This window comes from Amblyomma maculatum, unplaced genomic scaffold (genome assembly GCF_055883805.1).
Source record: "Amblyomma maculatum isolate TAMU_Amacu unplaced genomic scaffold, ASM5588380v1 scaffold_23, whole genome shotgun sequence".
Taxonomy (NCBI): Eukaryota; Metazoa; Arthropoda; class Arachnida; order Ixodida; family Ixodidae; genus Amblyomma; species Amblyomma maculatum.
The window spans coordinates 818,129-830,243 of NW_028146748.1; the positions used below are offsets into that span (position 1 = coordinate 818,129).

The 12,115-nt window shown below is 49.6% G+C and overlaps 2 pseudogenes; one reads left to right on the forward strand and one right to left on the reverse strand.

The window, feature by feature from the left end:
* Positions 1 to 1,306: 1,306 nt before the first annotated feature.
* Positions 1,307 to 11,173, reverse strand: LOC146171057 (uncharacterized; annotated as a pseudogene).
* Positions 4,200 to 4,370, forward strand: LOC146171058 (U2 spliceosomal RNA; annotated as a pseudogene).
* Positions 11,174 to 12,115: the final 942 nt, after the last annotated feature.

Consider the following 12,115-nt stretch of genomic DNA (forward strand, 5'->3'; position numbering starts at 1 on the left):
CGCGGCACTCACGACATGACCGAGAAACTTCAACACTTTGTAGCCAAAGTAACATTTCTCTGGCTTGAGTGTAAAGTCAGCTGACCGGAGGGCGTCTAACAATGTGCGCAGACGTTGAAGGTGTTCGGAAAAGGTTTCAGAGAACACGACGACATCATCGAGGTAAACTTAACAAATTTGCCATTTGAGGCCAGCGAGGCCCGTGTCCATCATGCGCTGTAAAGTTGCCGGCGCTGAACATAGGCCGAAAGGCAGCACTTAAGCTCGTACAGACCGTTTCTGGTGACAAAAGCCGCTTTTTCGCGGTCCCGCTCATCGACCTCAATCTGCCAGTACCCGCTCTTCAGGTCCAATGACGAGTACTGGGCGCAACGTAGTCTGTCGAGCGACTCGTCGATACGAGGCAGCGGGTAAACGTCTTTTTAGTGATGTTCAATAATCATGTTCATAATATGTTCAATAAATGTTCAATGATGTTCATTTTCTATAATCAACAAAGAAGCGAAAGGTGCCATATTTTTTCTTTACCAGCGCAACAGGGGACGACAATGTGCTGTTGGAGGGTGGAATGACACCATCACAAAGCATCTCCTGAACCTGTGTCTGAATCGCTTCACGTTCTGTAGTTGAGATGCGGTACGGCTGCTGGCATATAGGCCGGGCATCGTCGTGTGTAATTATGCGGTGCTTCACAAGAGGTCGCAAAACAAGCGCTGTATCCTTGGAGGAGAGAACGGAGTTCCCGTTGCTGTGTTTTCAAGGGATCTCTACAAACATCAAGGCAATGAACGGATGGGCACACGTTTTGAACTGCACCGAAAGTAAAACATTCAGACATCCGCTAAGCAGTCGGCGAATGCGATTGCAGTAGCACGAAAAAATGACGGGGTTCGTTCGTGAAGTTAGTCACCAGGAGCTCAGATCAGCCGTTATGGAGGTAGATAAGACTCCGCGCTGAGATGATGCTATGGGTGAGCAAAAGGGAGGGATTGCCCTCAGCGACCGCCATCCTTTCACGTAGTTCGTCGCAGATAACAGTCACAAAAACACTGGAACGTGGAACGTGGAACACTGGAACACTGGAATCAGCGCCAGTGTCTAGCAGTGCGCTAACCTTATAGCCATCGAGGAACACAAGTATATCTGTTTTCGTGTGTACGAACTGTCGACGGGGCCGTCACGTCAACGTCGCTCACAGGTTGTGTTGTCGGCGGGTCTTCCTCGCGTCGATTGCAAGCGGCCTCGCCCCCGGAGGTCGCTGTCTTTAGTTTTCCCGACGCGGACTAGGTGACCGTCGCTGCGCCATCTAGGAGGAGCTGGGCTGCGAAGATGGTTTACGTGGAGACGGAGAGCGTGACGGTCGCCGGGAAGTTGGCGCCATGCCCTGCGGGGATACATAGTCCTCAATCTCACGAGGCCGTAGGCCGAGTGGAGGGTGACGCATGTTCATGGGAAATCCGTGCAGTCGCAGGTCTCTATAGGAGCACTGGCGATACAGATGAGCAGGTTCCCCGCAATGGAAGCACGGGCGCTGGCGATTCGGGGCGCGCCACAGGTTCGCCTTCCGCTGGGGTGGTCGTCGGTTGTCCATGTACGACTCAGTTTGTTCAGAATAGAGTGAGCCTTGGGCGGGTGGCTGTAATGGCGTCGTAGTAGGCGCAGGGCGTTGCAACATATCTGCATACGTTGGACGATGGTACTCCGCGAGAAGAGGTGGTGGATCAGCAGATGGTACCGAAGGCATCAATGCTTGACGCTCTTCGCGGACAATGCCAGCTATAGAGCCTACCATCGGCTGTGGAGCACCGGAAAGCACTTGGAACTCTTCGCATAAAACAGAGCGGATGATGTCCCGAAAATTCCGGGTGGCCTCGAAGGCCGAAAGCGGCTCCGCAACCGAAGCGGTGAGTACCGGTCTGTCGTAGGTGGTAGACCACTGCTGGGGCATCCGCTCGATTGTGACAGCTTCCGGAAGAAACCCAGCAACCGTGCTCGGTGGATAACACACGAGACCAGCAAATAGTTGTTCTTTAACGCCGTGCACGAGGTGGCGCACCTTTTTGTCTTCGGGCATTCCCGGGTCAGATCGTCGGAAGAGCCGGGTCATGTCCTTCACATATGTGCTTATAGTCTCATTCGGCATCTGCATACGAAACTGTAAGGCCCTTTCTGCACGTTCTCGCCGATCCGCGCTGGTATAGGTCTCAATGATGCGTCGGCAGAACTCGCGCCATGATGTTAGGGCGACTTCTCGGTTCTCGTACCACGTACGAGCTCCATTTTCCAGGCTGAAGAAGACGCTTCTAAGCTTGGCGGCGTCGTCCCACTGATTGAATGAGGCGACCCGTTCAAACTGGACGAGCCAGTCTTCAACGTCTTCGGTTTGACTGCCGTGGAAGGGCTGAGGCTTTCGTGGGTTCTACAAAGTGTAGTAAGCAGGAGCTTGCATGGCAAGTCGAGGGGCGGTTGCGGTGCTCAACTCCAACGGCCCATGCTCAGGGGGCAGGCCCTTATTCCTCCGGCTAGCACGTTGCGCAGGGGTCTCGACTGGCATACAAGTTGAGTCCTGTTGAGTGGAGTTGAGTTGAGTCCGGGATCGATACGCAGCGCCGACACCAAAATATGTCACGGACAATAGGGCTAAACGTGCCTAAAAAGACAGGGAGAAGCTGTACGAGCAGCCAGCGTTCCGCACAGAGCGCGCGAGCAGACTTCACCGTCTTTTCTCCCAGGCGCCACCTTAGAATCTCGGGAACACCAGGTGACAATAATATACTAATTTTTCTAGCGTGGCAGAGCGTTCTGGGCTTGCCGTACCTCCGCCCCGGGTCGATCCAGTACTGCACTGCTTCCGGGACAGGCTAAGCGACTCCCCGTTGTTGGAGGAAGGACAATCGCAATTCTAAGGTGAGACCAACTAATATTTTTTACCCGAGCTCGCTGCTTTCTGTATGCTTCACACAGCAATCCTTCCATTGTCGCTGTCTTATTGCATTGTTGGGCGCCTCCTGCTCGAAGTGACAATTGGGGTTACTTTTCCGCGCATTATTGCATGTGGGTCAATTGTTTGTGTTGCTAGGGAATGGTTTTATTAAGAATCCCCTCTGAAAAGGATGTGTCGTCATCTGGCAAACATAGAACAAGTGCTACTACAGTAAATGGTTTACCGCCGCTGTTTCTGCAACAGCCGAAAAGTGGCGCCACTTGGGCACATATTTTGAATAGGATCGAACCGCAGGGACAGCCGGACAGGTGGGTCAACAGGAACACTCCCCTGATGGGTCTGGGAGAGGGAGGTCACCGCCGCTTGCGGCGGGGGAATGCCTGCCACCGAATATTTATCTGTTGTAGGCTGTCATTGCACCCGCCACCGCTTCGGTGGTGGACGACGGCTGTTTTTGCGGTTCGCGTCTTCCTCTCTCTCTTCCTTTTCTTTCTCTATTTTCCCAGTAGCAGGCCCGTGCATTTTCTTTTCCTTTTTCCTACAGCCACAACAAACAACAACAGGTGGGTCAACGCCGCATGCGGCGTGGGCTAGCCTGCCACCGAAGTTTATTCTGTTGTAGGCCGTCATTGCACCCGCCACCGCTGCTGTGGTGGACAACGGTTGTTGTTGCGGAGTGCGTTTTTATCTCCTTCTTCCTTTTCTTTCTTCTCTATTCTCTCTTCTGTCTGCACGAGGCAGCAGAGGTGGCTCAGCTCAGTCCTGTGCATTTTCTTTTCCTTCTTCCTACAGCCACAACAACAACGCCAGATTATCGCTTCTCAGCCGTTTGACTAAGATCAAAGTATAGTACTGGACCTACGGGGCAGTATAACTCGGCCTTTGGCCAAGTATAGCTCTTTGATCGATGCTAGGAGTCGGGACTCTACTCTAGGTCTCGGTTCTTAGAACCAGCTTTTAACCATTTCCTTTCCGGCAATGCTTGGGTCCTCCTTGCCCATCGTATGATTGGGTGCCCTGAACGGCTGGCGTGGGGGAGCGGTGCTCCGGCCCGGACCTTCACGTCACGACACTGCCCGATCGGCTGATCTCTTGTGCGGCTGGGTATTTTTTATGCCAATGCAATAGGGATGAGTCTCCCATTTGCATTGACATTCCGAAGACTTGGTCAAACTAGCGATCCCCCCCCCCCCCCCCACTTATGGATGCTCCACTCTAGAGGATCCCATGACCATTTTCTCGTTCCAATGTCCCAATCATTGTGAAAAGCCACCTCTGTTCTTAACAGCTTAATATCTGTTATGGGTTCTAATTGTACCCATGATATTAAACTGATATTTTAGCGCGGCGGAGCGTTCGGGGTTTTTCTCACCTCCGGCACGGGTCGACCCGCTAATGCACTACTTCCAGGACCGTTATTTAGTGAACAGCGCAAATTACGGGACACAGACGCAAGAAAGCACAAACACAAAGCGCTGACTATCAACTGAGGTTTTGCAAAAAGGCAGGAATGATGCAGCGAAGAGAACAGAGGGAGTGGAACAGCGATAAAGATAGTGGTGAGTCACCTGCCGTCGGAAGATAGCCACGACAATAAGTTAAACATTTCATAATGGATGAAATTGTGGGGAAAAACAGCCATCAATGGAACACAAGATAAACAATAGATAAGCAAAAATGGAAGATGAAGAGGAAACGATAGCGGTAAAATGTATAAAATGTCGAAGTTAAAAATCGAATTTGTGGTGAAAACAGCCACCGATGAAACATAAGATAAACAATAGATTAACAATAATGAGAGATGAAAATAGATAGCGGTAAAATCTATAAAACGTAAAAAGTAAACGTCAAGGAGCAGAGGGCCTCAGTGAGAATAAAACACACTAAAACAAATTCAAACCGAATGGCAGAAGGAATTGTAAGCGTCCAAAGGGGGTAAATTCTTAAAAATCTTTAAGAGTATAGCATTTTGAGGAGTAATATGCATACAGGTGAAGAACAATTAAAACCAGCAAAATTGTAAATACAGCAAAGAGCCGGGCGATGAACAAGAAAACACTAAGAATGGAAAGGGAACCATCACAACGCATGCCCGGAGGCACTTACGAATTTCATTTCTTTCTCCAATAAACAGATGGATGGTGTGCTAACACAGTGGTTCTTGGCACGATGGATTTTTATAGCTTCAATTATCTACCTAGAGATATGATCTCGTCCGTTGCCGATAATCGAACAATTATGTAATGCACGGACGCAAGATTGATTTTCACATTTTTTGCAGCGATTGCCCATATTTCCAGAAACTACAGTATTTCCTACGTTATGTTTATGCTCTTGCAGCCTTATATTTACGCATCTACCCGTTTGACCGTATTGCCTCCAGCAGGTCAGGGGCACAGAATAGATAACACCGGAGGTGCAAAAAACGTGGGGATTGCCGTGCGTCTGCCCACAGCCGCGGTCAATCGGTTGTTTGTTGACTCTCCTACAGAGCAAGGCAAGCTTGATTGGCGCGCAGAAAGCAACGTGGACGCCTGCACCTTTAACAGCCTTCTTTAAACCGTGTCTAATTTCATGAAGGTAAGGCAAGACGACGACTTCTTTTGCTGTCGCTCTGTTCTGGAGCCGCTGAACGTTTCTTGCTCAAACTTCCGGCCACTGATAGCAGGAGAGGCAGAAGGTAGCCGGCGTCAAAGAGCCGTCCGACCTGCTTCGGAACACTATCATCGAGACGATGTTCACATGTTTTTGGACGGCATTGAGCAAACATAACCTGAAGATGCCTTGCTTGATTAACTTGGAGTAGGCAGACGAAGACGAGAGGAGCGGTTTCTTACCTATGGGCTCATAAGACCAGCAGGTGTGCACGTCAGAAAAATAAAGACGTAGGTCGAGAAAACGTATGGTGTTACCTTCCGGGAATTGAGATGTTAATACAAGAGCCTCAACACACCGGTCAAACAGGGATTGTTACTTTGGTAGAAATTTTTATAAATTCTTTTTCACTGCATTTTAAAAGGACGAGATAGTCTGCTACAAAACGAACATTTTTTACCATACAATTCCCGCGCATCTTTTCCGGAAGTAACCTGTCATAGTGGGCAAGGAATATATCGCTAAGGACAGGTACTGCACATGAGCGTATGCACACACCTATCTTTTGCAGGTAGGTAAGCTGGTTCCGCTTAAAAAAAGACGACTTGAGATAATAATTTAGGATTCCCAGAAATTCCTCGCTGGGCAACCCGATTTGGTTTTGGAAATTAACTGCACAATTAATGCCGATAGCTTCTTGAACACAATTCAATAATTCCTGTGCACCAACCAATATTATAGGTCCTTGATATCGATGGAGAATCCTTTAGGGTCCTTAAACGCATACGCGCTTAAAAACAATAATATGCTCAAACCCCTCAATTGCAAAACGATCAGTTACCTCTAAATGCTTTAGTTTGTTTTAGTGTGTTTTATTCTCACTAAGGCCCTCTACACCTTGATTTTTACCTTATACGTTTTATAGATTTTACCGTTATTGCTTTTTATCTCTCATTATTGTTAATCCATTGTTTATCTTGTGTTCCATCGATGGCTGTTTTTCACCACAATTTCAACCATTAGCAAATGTTTTACCTTACTGACGTTACTATCTTCCGACAGCCGGTGACTGAGCACAATATTTATCGATGCTCCACCCCCTGTTCTCTTCGCTACATAAACTCTGCCTTTTTGCAATAACCCTCAGTTGATAGTCAGCGCCTTGTGTTTGTGCTTTTGTGTCTCTCTGTGTCCCGTCCTTTGCCCTGGTTCTTAAATATGCATAACCAACTAGCCCGCCAAGTCGTTCTTATTAATTTCATCTCTTGTTCTTCGGGCTCTGTCAACTTTCTGAATTGTTATCCAAGCCTCCTGACTTCTCTAAGCACTCTTGCTGCCTGCCGGTGCCGTACCCTCTTCTTCTGTATCCGCCACAAGTTCCTACCCCCCGACGTTTTGACTATATTTGGCGGATTCTCCCCGTCCGCCGGCCATGTTAACCGAATATTGAAACTTCTGAGGTGCGAGTGGAAGCGGCAATTCTGCCTCTACAAGGAAACCCTTCACCTTGGCCTTTGCTCCAGCAAAGCATCTTACAGAACTTTTAAACGACGTGCCCGTATTCTGGACAGCACGGTGGGGTTCCTTTGGCAACGGCAACTTCTTCAGCTACAGGCGTGGATGCCCAAGAAAACTGCATTGAACCGGAATCCTGTGCCTACCGTCGGTGATGTCGGCTCATCTGACGAAGTTCTTACAGTTCTTAGCCAGGGACCGAAGTTCGCCGTTGAAAACAAGAAGACATCAGTAGAACTTCTGTGCCTCGTGAGGCAAGTGGCACAACGAGCTCCGAAATGCAACAAGGACAGGTGCATCTCCGAGGGCGTTAACCTCCTGTTCAAGTGCAAGTCGTTTTTTGGACGCTGCCAGTACGCCAAACTAACACCATCCTTCAAAGCCATGGACTCTTTCTGCTCCCCTCTGGCAAAGACGGTGGTTTCACCGTGCTTAGAACTGGCGAATATAACACGAGAGCCATCACCGCCTTAGAGTCTGTATTCGAAGGAAAGGAAGCTGTCAACCTTTCCAAAGTAAAACGCCAAGCACTTCGCCTCTGTAAGACGGCTAAACTTGATACGCTAGCGTGCTCTGTGAAATCCAATAGACAATTAACAGGTAATGTGTTATTCTCTGCTAAGACGCACAAACCAGGCTGCCCGTTTACGGTTATCGTATCCAAGCAAGAATCCTGGCAGACGGTACTCTCTACTTTCATTAAGCGCTGACTAAAGCATTTAGAGGTAAATGATTCTTTTGCAATTGACGGGTCTGAGCATATTATTCAGTTTTTAAGCACGTATAAGCTTAACGACGTCAAAGGATTCTTCATCGATATCAACGACCTATAATATTCGTTGCCTAACCAGGAACTATTGAATTGTGTGGAAGAAGCTATCGACATAATTGGCGTAAATAATTTCCAAAACCAAATCGGGTTTTTCAGCGAGGAATTCTGGGAATCCTGAATTTTTATCTCAAGTCCTCCTTTGTTGACTGGAACCAGCGTACCTACCTGCAAAAGAAAGGTGCGTGCATAGACTCATGTGCAGCCCCTGTACTTAGCGATCTGCTCCTTGCCCACTATGACAGGTAACCTCGGGAAAGGATGCGTAGCACTTATGTTGAGAAATTTTTCGCTTTGTAGACGACTATCTCGTCCTTTTAAAATGCAGTGAAAAAGAATTTAGAAATGTTTCTACCAAAATACAATCCCTGTTTGACCGGTGCCCTCAGCCTCTCGTATTAACATCTGAATTCCCTGAAGATAACAATAGTGTTTCCTCGACATACGTCTACTTTTCTGATGTGCACACCTGCTCGTCCTATGAGCCCAGAGGTAAGAAACCGCTCCTTTCGTATTCGTCTGCCACTCCAAGTTAATAAAGCAAGGCATCATCAGGTTGTGTTTGCTCAATGCCGTTCAAAAAACACGTGAACTTCGGCTTGATGATAGTGTTCTCAAGCAGGTCGGACGGCTCCTTGACCCGGGCTACCCTCTGCCCCTCCTGATATCAGTGACAAGAAGATTGAGCAAGAAACGTTCAGCGGCTCCTAAACAGAGCGACAGCAAAGAAGTCGTCGTCTTGTTTTACCTTCATCAAATCCGCCACGCTTTAAAAGAGATTGGTAAACGCGCAGGCGTGCACGTTGTTTTCGCCGAGCCAAACAAGCTTGCCTCGCTCGGTAAGAGTGTCAACAACCAACCGATAGACCGTGGCTGTGGGCAGACGCACAGCAATCCTCACGTTTCTTTTGCCTCCATTGTTATCTATTCTGTGCCCCTGACCTGCTGGAGGCAGTACATCGGCCATACAGGTTAGATGCATAAATATAAGGCTTCAAGAGCATAACAATTATGTAGGAAACACTAATTTCGTGCAATATGGCCAATCATTGCCAAAAATGTGAAATCTTGCGCCCCTGTATTGCATAGTTGTTCGATTATCGGCAAAGGAGGAGATCGTACGTCTAGGGAGATAATTTAAACTATCAAAATCCGCCGTGCCAAGGACCACTCCGTTAGCACACCAGCAATTTAAGCGCCTCCGGGAATGCGCTGTGGTGGTCCCTTTCCTTTCTTAGTGTTTTATTGTTCATCGCCTGGCTCTTTGGTGAATTTACAATTTTACTGGTTTTAATTGTTTCTTCACGCATAGTCATGTTACTCCTCATAATGTTATACTTTTTAAAGATTTTTAGGATTCGGCCCCTTTTGGGCGCTAACAATTGCTTTTGCCATTCGTTTTCAGTTTGTTTTATTGTGTTTTATTCTAACTAAGTCCCTCTACACCTTAATTTTTACCTTTTTATGTTTTATAGATTCTACCGCTATTGCATTTTGTCTTCGTCTTTCATTATTGTTAATCTATTTTTTAGCTTGTGTTGCATCGGTGGCTGTTTTTCACCACAATTTACACCATTAGCAAATGTTTCACTTACTGACGTGACTATCTTCCGACGGCCGGTGACTGAGCACTATATTTATCGAAGTTCCACCCCCTATTCTCTTGGCTACATAATCTCTGCCTTTTTCCAGTAAACCTCGGTTGATAGTCAGCGCCTTATGTTCTTGCTTTCTTGTGTCTCAGTGTCCCGTCCTTTGCGCTGCTCCCTAAATATGCAAAACCAACTTGCCCGGCCTCGGCGGCTGCGTTTCGATGGCGGCGAAACGAAGTGGCGTCCGTGTGCTGTGCGATGTCAGCGCACGTTAAAGATCCCCAGGTGGTCGAAATTACTCCGTAGCCCTCCACTACGATCCCCCTTTCTCTCTATCCACCTTCACTCCCACCTTCATCCCTTCCTTTACGGCGCGGTTCAGGTGTCCACAGAGCAAGTGTGACAAATACTGCGCCTTTCCCTTCCTATGAACCAACCAACCAACCAACCAACTCGCTCTTATTAATTCCAGGACTGGCCCAGTGACTCCCCCCTGCTTGGGGGAGGACAATCGCAATTTTAGAAACTAAAAAACGGCATTGTTTTGAAATTTTTTTTTTTTTCGGACTTCTTTTTCAACATTTTTGTTCCGACGTTGACATTATACTAAGTTTTCGAGCACGGCAGAGCGTTCAGGGCAGTACGGGTCGATCCAGTACTACACCACTTCCGGGACCGCCTAAGCGACTCCCCGTTGATGGATTAAGGACAGTCGCAATTCCAAGGTGAGACGAACTAATTTTTTCACCCGAGCTCGCTGATTTCTGTGTGCTTCACACAGCAATCCTGTCATTGCGCCTGTCTTACTGCATTGTTGGGCGCCGCGTGCACGCTGTGACACTTGGGGTTACTTTACCGCGCCTAATTGCGTGTGGGTATATTATTCGGGGTGCTAAGGAATGGTTTGATTAAGAATCCCCTCTAAGGGAGGTGTCATCTGGCAAACCGTTGAACAAGTGCTACTACCGAAAAACAGTGGACCGGCGCTGTTTCTGCAACAGCCGATAAGTGGCGCAGCTTGGGCACATACCTTCGATAGGATCGAACCGCAGATCATCGCCAATTTATCGCTTCTCGGCCTTTGGGCTAAGATCAAAGTAGAGTACTTCTCGGCCTTTTGGCTAAGCCCGTAGGATGAGAGGACTTCATTTTATCTGGTTGGAGGGGTCATGCTGCCCGTCTAGGGTGACACCCCCTCCGTTCCTGTGGTACCGTCGGTCCTGCTGCCCTGGTGCCTGGCCTGCTGCCTGGCGTCCGGGGCCCCTGCTGCTGGCGGCCTGGTGTCCTGCCTCCTGGTTCTGCGAGGTCCTGCTGCTCGTCGTCGTGCCCTAGTGCGTGGCCTGCTGCCTGGTGTCCTGGGCCCCTCCTCCTGGCGGAACCCCCCCCCTCCTCAGGTCCAGCTGCCCGGATTCCTGCCGCCTGCGGTGCTTGGCCGGGTTTCCTGCCTGGCGCCCCGGTCCTGCGGTGATGGACCACCAACCGCCGAGCACTCGGCCTTCCAAGGCCCAGTGATTCACTTTCCAGTTGCCGGAGCCTGCTCCGGCAGACGACATCATTGATGCCCTCGAGGGTGTCGTCGGTGTCGGAGGGCTGCAGTACTTGCAGCACCTCGGCGGAACCAAGTTCCTGGCTGCTGTTTCTTCGATGGCGCAAGACACCTATGTTGTTGCCGCGGGCACTGTGCTCGTCGGCAGTCATCATGTTCCGCTGGTGCAGCTTGCTGCTCCAGTGGTTTTTGTTACTGTTTTCAGGCTGCCGCCATGTGTCAGTGACGATGCCCTGACTACAGCATTGACACCATGCGGAAAGGTGCGGGCCATCACTGAGCCCGGCTTCAAAGGAAAGAGTCACGTACACAATTGGTGTAGTCTAGTGAAACTGGACATGGTACAAGCCCCGCCGAACTTTCTCTCTGTCGTGGGCTATCGAGTTGTGCTCGAATACCGCGGCACGAAGCGGGTATGCTCGCGATGCGGAGAAGGCCACATGGGTGCTGCTTGCAAAGCGACCAAGTGCGGACGCTGCTCCGCGTACAGACACAGCAAGGAGACCTGCAGTATTGGTTGCAAGCGGTGTAGTGGGGCGCATATGCCACATCGGATTGCGTCCTGCCACGCACATACGCTACGGCTGTAGCAGCGGCTGCTGCTGCGCACCACAAAGGGCGAAGCGGTGCTGCTGCGACTCCGCAGGAACCGTCGGATGGTGGCCACGAGTCTCCAGACTCCGAGCCTGATGATGATAAAGCTTCAACGATCACCATTGCTGCGGATGAGCAAGGAGCCGCCGCCAACCTAGGTTCCGATGACGCAGAAGGGTCCCGATTACCGGAGCTTCCATCCCTGGAAGAAGCTTTGTTCGAGCCGGATCACACTGCTGCGCAACGGACACTATCTAAGACCTCCGGGGAGGTGTCCGAGTCCCTGACAGAAGACTCTGCTTTGCACACACCCATTAAATCGCAGGTGGGATCAGGGAGAGCCAGGAGCGAAGAACGGCTTTTTCCTGGTCCTTTAGCGGCTGCGATGCCCCAGCGACCAACTAGTGGGGACTCCTCGCTGCGGCCAACACGGAAGACGTCCGGTGCAGAAGAGGACTTGGTAAAGCGGACTCTTTCTTGGGATAGCGGATCGGGTCCGT